At 37.4% G+C, this 12,990-nt stretch overlaps 1 long non-coding RNA gene across 1 annotated transcript; it reads left to right on the top strand.

The window, feature by feature from the left end:
• Positions 1-10,772: 10,772 nt before the first annotated feature.
• On the top strand, positions 10,773-11,245 carry LOC107488956 (uncharacterized). The gene is made up of 3 exons (XR_008009273.1): positions 10,773-10,917; positions 10,998-11,122; positions 11,200-11,245. It is a non-coding gene; the product is annotated as an uncharacterized LOC107488956 (long non-coding RNA).
• Positions 11,246-12,990: the final 1,745 nt, after the last annotated feature.

The raw sequence follows: 12,990 nt of genomic DNA, 5'->3' as shown, positions 1-12,990 counted from the left end.
AATGAATATCTTAGAACAAGAATAAGCTGAATTGAATAGAAGAACAATAGTAATTGCATTAATACTCGAGGTACAGCAGAGCTCCACACCTTAATCTATGGTGTGTAGAAACTCCACCGTTGAAAATACATAAGAACAAGGTCTACGCATGGCCGTGAGGGCAACCCCAAGATCTAAGATAGCATAAGACTACTCAAAGATAGCTACCCAGATATGAAAATACAATAGCAAAAGGTCCTATTTATAGAGAACTAGTAGCTTAGGGTTTATAAAAATGAGTAAATGACGTATAAATCCACTTCCAGGCCCACTTGGTGTGTGCTTGGGCTGAGCATTGAAGCATTTTCGTGTAGAGACTTTTCTTGGAGTTAAACGCCAGCTTTTGTGCCAGTTTGGGTGTTTAACTCCCACTTCTGTGCCAGTTCCGGCGTTAAACGCCGGGCAGTCTTGAGCTGATTTAGAACGGCAGTTTGGGCCATCAAATCTCGGACAAAGTATGGAGTATTATACATTGCTGGAAAGCCCATGATGTTTACTTTCCAACGCAATTGAGAGCGCACCAATTGAGTTTTTGTAACTCCAGAAAATCCACTTCAAGTGCAGGGAGGTCAGAATCCACCAGCATCTGCAGTCCTTTTTCTGCCTCTGAATCAGATTTTTGCTCAGATCCCTCAATTTCAGCCAGAAAATACCTGAAATCACAGAAAAACACACAAACTCATAGTAAAGTCCAGAAAAGTGAATTTTAAATAAAAACTAATAAAAATATAATAAAAACTAACTAAAATATACTAAAAACATACTAAAAACAATGCCAAAAAGCGTATAAATTATCCGCTCATCACAACACCAAACTTAAATTGTTGCTTGTCCCCAAGCAACTGAAAATCAAATAGGATAAAAAGAAGAGAATATACTATAGACTCCAAAATATCAATGAAACTTAGCTCCAATTAGATGAGCGGGACTAGTAGCTTTTTGCCTCTGAACAGTTTTGGCATCTCACTTTATCCTTTGAGGTTCAGAATGATTGGCATCTATAGGAACTCATAATTCAGATAGTGTTATTGATTCTCCTAGTTAAGTATGTTGATTCTTGAACACAGCTACTTTATGAGTCTTGGCCGTGGCCCAAAGCACTCTGTCTTCCAATATTACTATCGGATACATACATGCCACAGACATATAACTGGGTGAACCTTTTCAGATTGTGACTCAGCTTTGCTAGAGTCCCCAATTAGAGGTGTCCAGGGTTCTTAAGCACACTCTTTTTGCTTTGGATCACGACTTTAACATGCTAAGTTTGATGTTCAAGGCACACCCAGGGGGCTTGAACACACTTCATGATGAGAGATTATTTCCGAATCTTGTTGCACCATATAATCACAAACAGGTTTGGTGTACCAACGTTGCATGCATGGACAATTTAGTGGTTGATTGATTTACATTCATAAAAAGCATTTAGTATTTAAAAACAAAAGAAAAAGATTTTTTTTCTAGTAGCTAGTTCACACCTTAAGTCTTCCCACCAAAAATCTCAATTAACCATTTGCACTCCTTTTTGTCTTGTATAGGAAATAAAAAAGGACATTGATGGTACTTGATAGGACAATCAAGGAAGGGAGATTCGGCCACTATACCAAGGAACTTATACACTTGTCTCCAAGGGGAGTATCTTGGAAAGTGTTGCCATGCAACATTGGAAAGTGGATAGCCTTGGAGACTGAACCAAGAACCTCAAAAAAGAGGTGATCCTTGTGCTTACCCAAGGTCAAGCCCCAACCGTCCATCACAAAACAAAACTAGCAATCTACACCTTTCAAACACCCATCACTCTTCTATATAAATGATCCTCATTTTGCACCCTCTCCGTGCACTTCTTGTTCTCATTCATCTCCCTTCCCTTCTTTTGAACACACACATTTCATCCTCCACCAAAAGTTCCACACACACCCTCCTGGTCACGACTTGTGAGCTGCAACCATACCAACCATCATGGCTTCATCCAACTCTAAAAAAAGAAGAAGGAAGGAGCCGATGGAGTAGCCTCCTTCCGATGCCGTGAGATTCAAGACTGCCTTCCATGAGCTTCAGTATGAATGGATCAAAAACAAGAAAATCTTGCCAGAATTGACATTCCAGTTCAACGAGGATGAATGCCCTAAAATCAGGGAGAAGATTGCACAGAGGGGCTGGCAAAAGCTCACCAACCCAGAGACAAAGATAAATGCAAACCTCATCAAAGAGTTCTAGGAAAATGCGATCAGAGAAGATAGCACTAGGGCTCCCACTTTCAAAAGTTATGTAAGAGGAACGGAGGTGGACTTTAGCCCCAATGCTATAACAAGGACTCTTCAGCTGAAATCACCATATTTTGATGAGCTTAGCTATCAAGTAAGAATAAGTAATGCTCCCGAGGAAGATGAACTTGAAGAAATTATGAATGATATGTATGTCATTGGGTCTGATTGGGAAAGATACTCGGACAAGAGACCAAGGTTCATTAGGAGATGAGGCCTTATCCCAGAAGCCAAGGGATGGTTTGAGCTAGTAAGGAGATCTTTCCTTCCAGCCGCAAACAATTCTAAGGTCAATATTGCTCGAGCCACCATGGTACATTGCCTAGTAAAGGGTGGAAGCATCAATGTGCATGAAATTATAGCTGAAGGGATCCAAGATTCAGCCAAGAAGAATGATCCAGGTGCTAGACTTTGGTACCCCAGCACCATACTGAGACTATGCATGAAAGCCAAAGGTGGTGTTCGAAGACAACAATCCACAATGGGTAAATCCTGGGAGGCTAGTCACGCTCCAATGCATAAACTATGTGACACCTGCTCAACAACAAAGAAGACCTCAGATAGGAAAGAACTGCACAAGAAGAGCCCTACCAAGAAGAACCTCACCAAGAAGAACCCCAACAAACAGGAAACCAGCAAGAAGGACAATTTAATCTAACCAATATAAATCTGTTTCACATCAAGGAAGCCATTGAGTATATGGCAAGTAGCTATATGGAGGGACAAGAACAGCAACTACATATCCAAGCTCAAAGGATGGATCATCAAGAAAAACTACTTTCTAGTTGGATGGATCAACAAAGAGAGTGGCAGAAACAGCAAATGGAGTTGCAATAGGAGCATTACTCCCAGCTCACCCAAGCCATCAATCAAGTGTCCAAAAGGCAAGAAATCCAGGACAAACACCTTCAAGAACTCAACCAAAGCCAGATAGCTCAGATGAAAGCCTTCAATGAATTCAGTGTGCTCAATAAAGGAAGGCAACTGCATCAAGAAGAATTTAGCATAAACACTCAGGCCAAGTTAAACTATATGACTGGACATATGCATCACTTGCACCCTGCCATCCCAAGTTATGAGGTAGTTCGCAAGGACTTAACAGAGCAAGAAGAGGGGAAAGTGAAACAGCAAAAGGAAGCATTAAAGAAGAAGATGAAGGATGATGGTTTCTAGAAAAGGCTGATAGGAAAGCGCAAAGGGAATGGGGACTCAAGCAATCAAGGAGGATCCCAAGACAAAGGAGCATGAGCATTCCAATAAGTGAAAGGTGGTAGAGTTCCTTCTTAGTTCTATCTCTTTCAAACTTTAAATAAGGAAAATCATGTATGAAATAGAACATGCTTCCATGAGTAGCTTAGGATTTTCAATTCTGCATTTAAGGTTTTCATTGTTTAGGTCCATGTTATTGAGCTTAATGTCCCTAGTGTTCGCTTTCATCTTGCTTACTTATATGCCTGTCCTTTAAGTTAATCAAAAAGAAAATGTTATGATAAGAACAAGAGTGGAGTTATTTTGTGAAGTGAATCCTGAATGTTTGTGGTAGGGTGATTAGTTAGTTAAGTTGGTTCACCAACAAGGAAAGAAGGCAACTATCTATCCTGAATCCTATGATTGAAACACATCCTATAAGACTAACTAAATAATAAGATCCCAATAAGAAAAGAGAAAGAGAAATAAAAGTGAAAAGGAAAGAAACACAATAAGAAACAATGCTAGGCACCAAGGGTTTTAAGATTGAGGCATGTGTCTGCGGTGTTCATGTGCAAGGGATATGCTTGGATGAATAAGCTCTTAGGGGTGCCTCATCACTTGGTAACTTGGATTAACTAATCCGGGATTATCAGCTGAAAGTCCACTATCAAGAGTGACCCTTGCCTTAGCCAAAAGAAGAATGCAATAAATCTTGAAAAAAAGGGGGAAGGATCAACAATTAAGAACTTTCAAAGGATGCAATCAAGAGAGTGACCAAGGACTTGATAAAGGCCCGAAACCTAGTAAAGGAATGAACCTAAGTTGCTATGCATGAAACCCCATAAACCAGGAATTCTACTTCGACATTATTTTCTTGTTCTTTCATTCATTCTTCCTATGTCGCGGTACTTGCTTAGGGACAAGCAAGCTTTAAGTTTGGTGTTGTGATGCCAGGGCATCTAGGCCAGTTTCACTAACCTTTTTTTTTACTGTTTTAAGGTAGTTTCATGCATTTTCTTAGTGAATAAGGCAAGTTTTGGATGAAAATACACTCACACCTTGATTCAAGCAACTATTGTGAATTTCACATGATTTCGTGAGGTTTTTGCAAGAATTGAATGACAAATTGATGATGCATAATCTCATAACTTTGACTAGAGCTTTAATGCACTTTATTTGCTTGATTTCAGGACAAAGGAAGCAAGGAAGAACCACGTTAGTAGCCACGTTAACCTAGTTAACGTGACCACTAACGTGGAATGGGGAAGAGCTTGCAACGTTAATGAGAAAAGTGATCACCAATAATGCCTGCGAAGCCATCATAAGCCCACGTTAATTGCCACGTTAACTAAGTTAACGTAGTAGTTAACGTGGAGATAAAGAAAGCTCCAACGTTAGTGGTAAACATGAACACCACTAACGCTCCAAGATTTGGCAATGAGCCACGTTAAGAGTCACGTTAACTTAGTTAACATGAACTCTAACGTGGAAGAGAGGAACAATGCCAACGTTAGTGACTCTCACCTTTGTCACTAATGTTGGATCAAACTTGCATTGCCCACGTTAGTGGTCACGTTAAGACCACTAACGTGAAAGTTAACGTGGAGCTAAGATTAATGAGCTAACGTTAGTGACACTCACCTTTGTCACTAACGTTGGAGATGACATTCACTACCACGTTAACTTAGTTAACATGAGCTCTAACGTGGAGAGTAGGGGCACTTGGAGCATTAGTGACAAAGGTGAGTGACACTAACGCTCTCGAAGATGAGGCATACCCACGTTAAGAGCCACGTTAGTTACACTAACGTGAACTCTAACGTAGGGACAAGGGGCACAAGGCAACGTTATTGGGAAAGGTGAGTCCCAATAACGCTTGCGAAGGTTTATAAGGCAACGTTAGTGGTCATATTAGTGCCACTAACGTTGGAGTTAACGTGGGTTATATGGGGTTGGAACGTTAGTGAAAAAGGTGATTGCCACTAATGTTCTCGAACCCACAATGTCACTTAACGTTAACTTCAATAACACCCATGCCTAATTCATACTTTTCTGCAAGTTGAGCCCACTAAAGATTGTAACTGCTTCAAATCAAGATCTAAGGCCCACATCCAAGACTTGAAGAACTCACTAGAAGATCAAGAGAAGTAGTATATATAGGAGTAGTTTTGAACTATAGAGGAGCTTGGCAGTTTGGAGAACTACCCTCTGTATATTTACTTTTCTGCACTTTTAGCTAAGGATGGATTCTTTTCTGCCATTTTCCATTTCTAGAGCTTTGAACAACTAAACCCCTTTCATAAGGTTAGGGAGCTCTATTGTAATTTGATGGATCAATTATAGTTTTCATTCTCTTCTTCTTTCCTCTCTTTTGATTTACTAGAAAGCTTTCGATCTTAATTCAATTGGTCAGTTGTCTTGGAAAAGAAACTCTCCATAATTGGTTCTCCTCTGAGCCTTGGAAAAGGGATGAGGAGATCATGCTAGAAATGCTTTCTCATGTTGGACCAAATTGGGGTCTGGGCAGATATAGTGACATGTAATCCTCCCAACACTTTGATTTGGAAATACATGTGGTATAATCAGTGACCACACTTCATCTCTTCCCATGAGAAATTAAATCTAGGAATTGGGCAATTGTTCAAGCTTAGAGAGATTGGGTTGCCAAGAAATTGGAACCCAATCACTTAAGATTGCCAATGAGATCAATAGATGCTTTGATTGAGGAAGAGATGAAAATGAATTTGATCCGGAGAATACAACATCTCCTGAGTCCAATGAATTCCCCATTTCTAATCTTACCCATTCTCTTTACTTTCTGCTATTTATGTACATGCTCATTTCCCCAAATCCCCATCTAAGATTCTGCACTTTATTATCTGCTATTTACTTTCCCGCCATTTAATTTTCTATAATTCTCAAACTACATTCTGTTTGGCTCAACTAGCATACTCTTCCAACTAAAGTTGCTTGACCAATCAATCCCTGTGGGATTCGACCTCACTCTATTATGAGTTTTTACTTGACAATAACTCGGTATACTTGCTGAAGGAAAATTTGTTGAGAGACAAGTTTTCATGCATCAAGTTTATGGCACCGTTGCCGGGGATTGATTTTGTATCAACAATGATTAAGTTGGAAGTTCACTTGATTGAGCATTTTTTTTTGTTTGTTTACTTTATTTAGTTGTTTACCTTCAGTTTGTTTCATTTTTTTGTTGAAGAATATACTCTTCTCTACCACTTTTCATTTCTAGAGCTATGAACAACTAAACCCCCTTTCATTGGGTTAGGGAGCTCTGTTGTAATTTGATGGATCGATTATAGTTTTCATTCTTCTTCCTCTTTCTTTTCTCTTGATTTACTAGAAAGCTTTCGATCTTAATTCAATTGGTTAGTTGTCTTGGAAAAGAAACTCTCCATAATTGGATCTCCTCTGAGCCTTGGAAAAGGAATGAGGAGATCATGCTAGAAATGCTTTCTCATGTTGGACCAAATTGGGGTTTGGGCGGATATAGTGACATGCAATCCTCCCAACATTTTGATTTGGAAATACATGTGGTATAATCAGTGACCATACTTCATCTCTTCCCATGAGCAATTAAATCAAGGAATTGGGCAATTGTTCAAGCTTAGAGAGATTAGGTTGCCAAGGAATTGGGATCCAATCATCTAAGATTGCCAAGGAGATCAATGAATGCATTGACTGAGGAAGAGATGAGAATGAACTTGATCCGGAGGATGCAACATCTCCTAAGCTCAATGAATCCCCCATTTCTGATCTTACCCATTCTCTTTACTTTCTGCCATTTATCTTTATGATCATCTCCTCAAACTCCCATTTAAGATTCTGCAATTTATTTTTTACAATTTACTTTCCCGCCATTTAATTTTCTGCAAATCTCAACTAAATCTCTGCTTAGCTCAACTAGCACACTTTTCCAACTAAAGTTGCTTCACCAATCAATCCCTGTGGGAATCGACCTCACTCTATTGTGAGTTTTTACTTGACGACAATTCGGTATACTTGCCGAAGGGAAATTTGTTGAGAGACAAGTTTTCGTGCATCAAAAACCTGCATGAAAAATAAAGAATCTCAATTTGTATGAAACTTATGATATAAAAATAAGATGGAATAATAAATCTCTGTCTAGAACAAACAAATGTATAAAAGCATATATTTCTCCTAATGCTAGCAAGCTGAATTAATACTCATGCATGTTACTATTTTATAAATAATAACATAATTGATTTCTAATTAATCAGTTAAAGTGTTACTATCTAGTATCTAATACAATTGGTATAGGAAACTACAATTTGATATCTAGTATTAGCTTAACAGAATCAAGAAAATAAAATTATGTTATAATTGCCAGAACAGAATCATCCAAATCTGGTTTACTCAATCCACAAGCTACTGCCATTAGCTAATATCTGAACTATCAAATTGTACAACTAACAATTTAGAACAATAATACAAAATATCAGATTCAATTTCTCTTCTTGATCTCTCTCTGCATCATAGTTTCATAAAAAAGAGTAGGTCTTTGGGTTGTTCAAGAGGAAAAAGTCTCTACAGGATCTTCTTCGGAACTAGAGAGATATCTATTTACAAATGAGATAATGCAAAATTTATATAACTTAAAGTTTCAATGTATTTATTACTTTAAAGAAGTTTAAAAATTTCTGTTAATAGTAGCTTGAATGTGCCTTATATTAGATCATGTTGAGTATATTTTGGTTTTTCTTTTCTCCTACCAATGTTATTTTGGTTTTTCTTTTCCCACTACAAGAAAAAGCGTGTTTTTCGATGCCAAAAATTGACGGCTATTTTTGCCGTCGATAATTTTTGACGGCCTGTTGTCGATATTACTAAAAAAATAATTAAAAATAAAAAATATTAAAATCGACAGCCTAGTCGTCGATATTTTTATAATCCATTAATTTATTTTTCTATTATCGTCATATTATAGGCAAACCAGAAGTCGAAAATAAAATCGACGAATATGGCGTCTATTTTATTATTTTAAATATCGACAACTTTGCCGTCGATAAATTTGAACGGTCTAGATTACTTTCTAAAATGGGATGAACGGTCTAAATTTAATATATATAATAGACGCTATATGTGTTATTTTTTATACTAAAATCGACGAATATGGTGTCTATTTTATTATTTTAAATATCGACAACTTTGCTGTCGATAAATTTGAACGGTCTAGATTACTTTCTAAAATGGAATGAACAGTCTAAATTTAATCTATATAATAGACGCTATATGGATTTTTTTATATTAAAATCGACGAATATGTCGTCTATTTTATTATTTAAAATATCGACACCTTTGCCGTCGATAAATTTGAACGATATAAATTTAATCTATAAAATAGATGCTGTATGTGTTTTTTTAATTAAAATCGACAAATAGGCCGTCGATTTTCACTACAAGAAAAAGGGTAATTATCGACGCTAAAAATCGACGCCCAAAATATTCGTCGATAATTTTCAACGGTTTGCCGTCGATAAAATAGAAAAACAAAAATTAAAAATAAAATATTAAAATCGACGACGGGGTGGTTTGTTTTTTTAAAAACTTAGAACACCCTCCTATTGGCATTGCATCAGGGACGAAAGATGGGTGGGAATATTTTTCTCTCTTTAAAATCGACAGAAATGTCGTCGATTTTAATATTTATTATATCGACGGTCTTGATCGTCTATAAATTTAAACGATAAAGATCTTTTTAAAATGAGATGGATGATTTAGATTTATTGTATAAAATAGACGACAAAATGTTGATTTTTTTCAAATAAAATCGACGGTATTAGTGTCGATTTTTATCACCAAAAAACTTTTCCCTGGTTTACTTCCCGCGTCCCTCGTTTCCCCCCAATTAACCTCAATTTAGCTCAGAAGTTAACCCAAAATCGCGCCTTCTCCATTTCACCTCTGCCATTTCACCAACCCTCCCCTCCAATGCCGCCGTGCCTCTTCACTCCGCTGCCACCGTGTTATTGCTCTGTTGCTCTTGCACCCAACGTCGCCCCTCACACTCGTGCCGCCGTCCCTCCGTCCACTATTTCAAATCGAAAACACGTCATAGCACCTCCTTCTTTGTATGAATCTCCGGCAATTTGTCACATGAACTATTACAAGTGCTACTTTAACTTGCAACAAATGATTTCATAGTTCCATTGCTCTTGCAACATCGAATAAGGTTCGGTTTTCCTTTTCTCTTTACTTTTTTACGTTGTTTTCCTTGTTTTGTGAATTGTGATTCTGAATTTCTAATTTTTGAATGGAGTTCTTCTTCACAACTCTGTCAATTGTTGATTTCTTTCTTTTGTTTTTTAGTCTCTGCAATTTTTGTAAAGTCTCTACTTGTTCCATATCTCATATTTTCTGATTCTTTTCTGTAGCTGCTTTGGTTTTACCTGCTATATGAAGAATTTCATTCTGTTATCTCAATCTCTTTGTTCGATTCTGCAATTAATTCGAATTGTATTGGAATTTGGAACTATGGTTTCACTTAATCTGTAACCCTAACTTGCTCTTTTTCAGAGCTTGAAACGAAGAGGATTTTGCTCGACATTTTCAAGACATGGGCAAGATTTCACCAACATATATATTTGCTACTTTTATTCCTGCTATAATGATAGCAGGGCTTTATTTCTTTGATCAGTGTTGCTTCACAGTTAGCACAGCAGAAGGAATTCAACCTAAAGAAGCCTTCTGCATATCACTATGACATATTGCTACTAGGATTCATGGCATGTTTCTGTCTTAAACATAGTTTTTTAAATGTATCTCTATCATGTTAATTGTAATTAGATTGGATTTAAGAACTGAAGTTTTACTTTGGTTTGATTTTGAAACTTGATCATACTTTGCTTTGTGGATTAATTGGCTTGCCTCCTTCAAATGGAGTTTTGCCTCAATCCCCTATGCACACCAAGAGCCTGGCTATTCTCAAGAAATAGGTAGGTGAATGAGCTTTGAAATTTAGAATCAGTAGCAGCAAGTTTTATTAATGAATCTGAGATTTGATATTATATTTTTTAATTGTAGTTGATAAGAAGAAATATGGTTAAAAGTGCCAAAGAAAGCATAAAGCAGAAAGCAAGCAAATCAGAAATCTATGAGAATCTGCAGGTTGTGTTTATAGAAATGGATAGCACTCAAGATGTAAGCATAATTCTTCAAACCTTGTCCCAATTGATTTGTTTTCCTTAACCTCCTCATTTTGTTATATTGTTGTTGAGAAATGAAAATGGTGTTTAACTTAACAATTTATTTGTCTCTAGTGGGTGCTAATTTTCTAGAAAGTGCAGCCGGAGAGCATCGAGTTCAAGAACATCGAGAAAATGAAGAGCAAGGCATGCATAATATTCTGAATGACTATCTTATTATCTGCAGAAGAATGGGGGTAAGTATTTTCAAATTTCTCTCATTGCATAGGCAGTATGGTTTGTGAAACTCTTTGATCTTTGGCTAATTATGATACAGGTAGAGGCAGAGAAACTGCATATTATTGATAAGGATTGCATTGAAAAAGGGATTGTAGAACTTATCTGCAAGCATAATATCAAGAAGCTTATGATGGGAGCAGCTTCTGATAAGTACCATTCTAGGTAAGAAGAAGATTACTTGTAGTATTTTCCAATCTAGATAAGTTGATATTAATGTTTTGATTGACCTCAACTTGCAGGAGAATGACAGATCTCAGGTCTAGGAAAGCCATTTATGTGAGAGAATGATGCCAGGGCATTTTGGCCAGTTTCACTGACCTTTTCGTTACTGTTTTTAGGTAGTTTCATTGCATTTTCTTAGGAAATAAGCTAGTTTTGGGTAGAAAATCATTTACATCCTGATTCAAGCATGCATTGTGCATTTTACACGATTTCATGAGGATTTTGCATGATTTTAATGACAAAATTGATATTGCATCCCCCATGACTTGGATTAGAACTTTGATGCACTGTATTGTTTGATTTCAGGAACAAAGGAAGCAAAGAATGGGAGTGACTTGCAAGGCTAAGGAGAAAAGTGATTGCCAATAACACTCAAAAGCCATCAATGCCACGTTAAGGAGTCACGTTAACTAAGTTAACGTGAACTCTAACGTGGAGAAGAGAAGTTGAGCCAACGTTAGTGACACTTAACATTGTCACTAACGTTGGCAATTGCTCACAAATGGCCACGTTAAGAGCCACGTTAACTTAGTTATGTGGACTCTAACGTGTGACCTATGGGCACATTGGAACGTTAGTGACAATGTTGAGTGTCACTAACGTTCTCGAAGGTTGGCAAGAGCCACGTTAGAAGCCACGTTAACTCAGTTAATGTAAGCTTTAACGTGAAGCAAGGGGCACACTGGGACGTTAGTGACAATGTTGAGTGTCACTAACGTTCTCGAAGGTTGGCAAGAGCCACGTTAGAAGCCACGTTAACTCAGTTAACGTGAGCTTTAACGTAAAGCTAAGGGGTGCATTGGAACGTTAGTGGCAATGTTAATTGTCACTAACGTTCTCGAACTTACACTTTCGCTAAATGTTAAACACCCTTGACATCTTGAGCTAAAGTCTCTACCCACTTCACACTTTCTCTCTGCAAGTAAAGCCAAGCCCAAATGAAGAAAGGAACTGCTTCAAACTCAAGACCCAAAGGCCCAAGACTTGAAGAGCCAACTAGAAGCTGAGAAGAATAGTATATATAGGAGTAGCTTTGAATTGTTTAAGAGACGGACGGAGAGCTAGGAAATAGAACTACTCTTTGTATTTTACTTTCTCTGCACTTCTAGCTTTATGATGTATTCTCCATCTTTGATTTTGATTTCTAGAGCTATGAACAACTAAACCCCTTTCATTGGGTTAGGGAGCTCTGTTGTAATTTGTTGGATCAATACTAGTTTTCATTATTCTTCTTCTATCTTTCCTCTTGATTTTACTTGAAAGCTTTCGATCTTCATCCAATTGGATAGTTATCTTGGAAAAGAAGCTATTCAAACTTGGATCTCTTCGGAACCTTGAAAGAGGAATGAAGAGATCAGCTAGAAATGCTTTCTCATACTGGACCACGTTGGGTGTGGATGGGTATGTGGCTATAACCCTCTTAACACTTGATTTGGGAAATGCATGTGGTATAATCAGTGACCATACTTCATCTCTTCTCATGAGCAATTGACCAAGAAATTGGCTATTGATCAAGATTTGAGAGATTGAACCACAAGAAATTGTTGTTCAATCACTTAAGATTGCCAAGGAGATCAATGTGTGCATTGATTGAGGAAGAGCTGAGATTGAAATTGATCCGGAGAATGCAACATCTCCTGAGCCCAATGAACTCCCCATTTCTGATCTTACCCATTCTCTTTAATTTCTGCAATTTACTTTTATGAGCAATTCCCCATTCCCAATTACAATTCTGCAATTTACTTTCAGTCATTTACTTTACCGCCATTTTATTTTCTGCAAGTATCAACTCTATTCATGGATTCGCT

Source organism: Arachis duranensis, chromosome 5 (assembly GCF_000817695.3).
Source record: "Arachis duranensis cultivar V14167 chromosome 5, aradu.V14167.gnm2.J7QH, whole genome shotgun sequence".
Taxonomy (NCBI): domain Eukaryota; kingdom Viridiplantae; phylum Streptophyta; class Magnoliopsida; order Fabales; family Fabaceae; genus Arachis; species Arachis duranensis.
The sequence above is the reverse complement of the archived record's forward strand: the minus strand, read 5'-3'. Positions and strand labels throughout refer to the sequence as shown.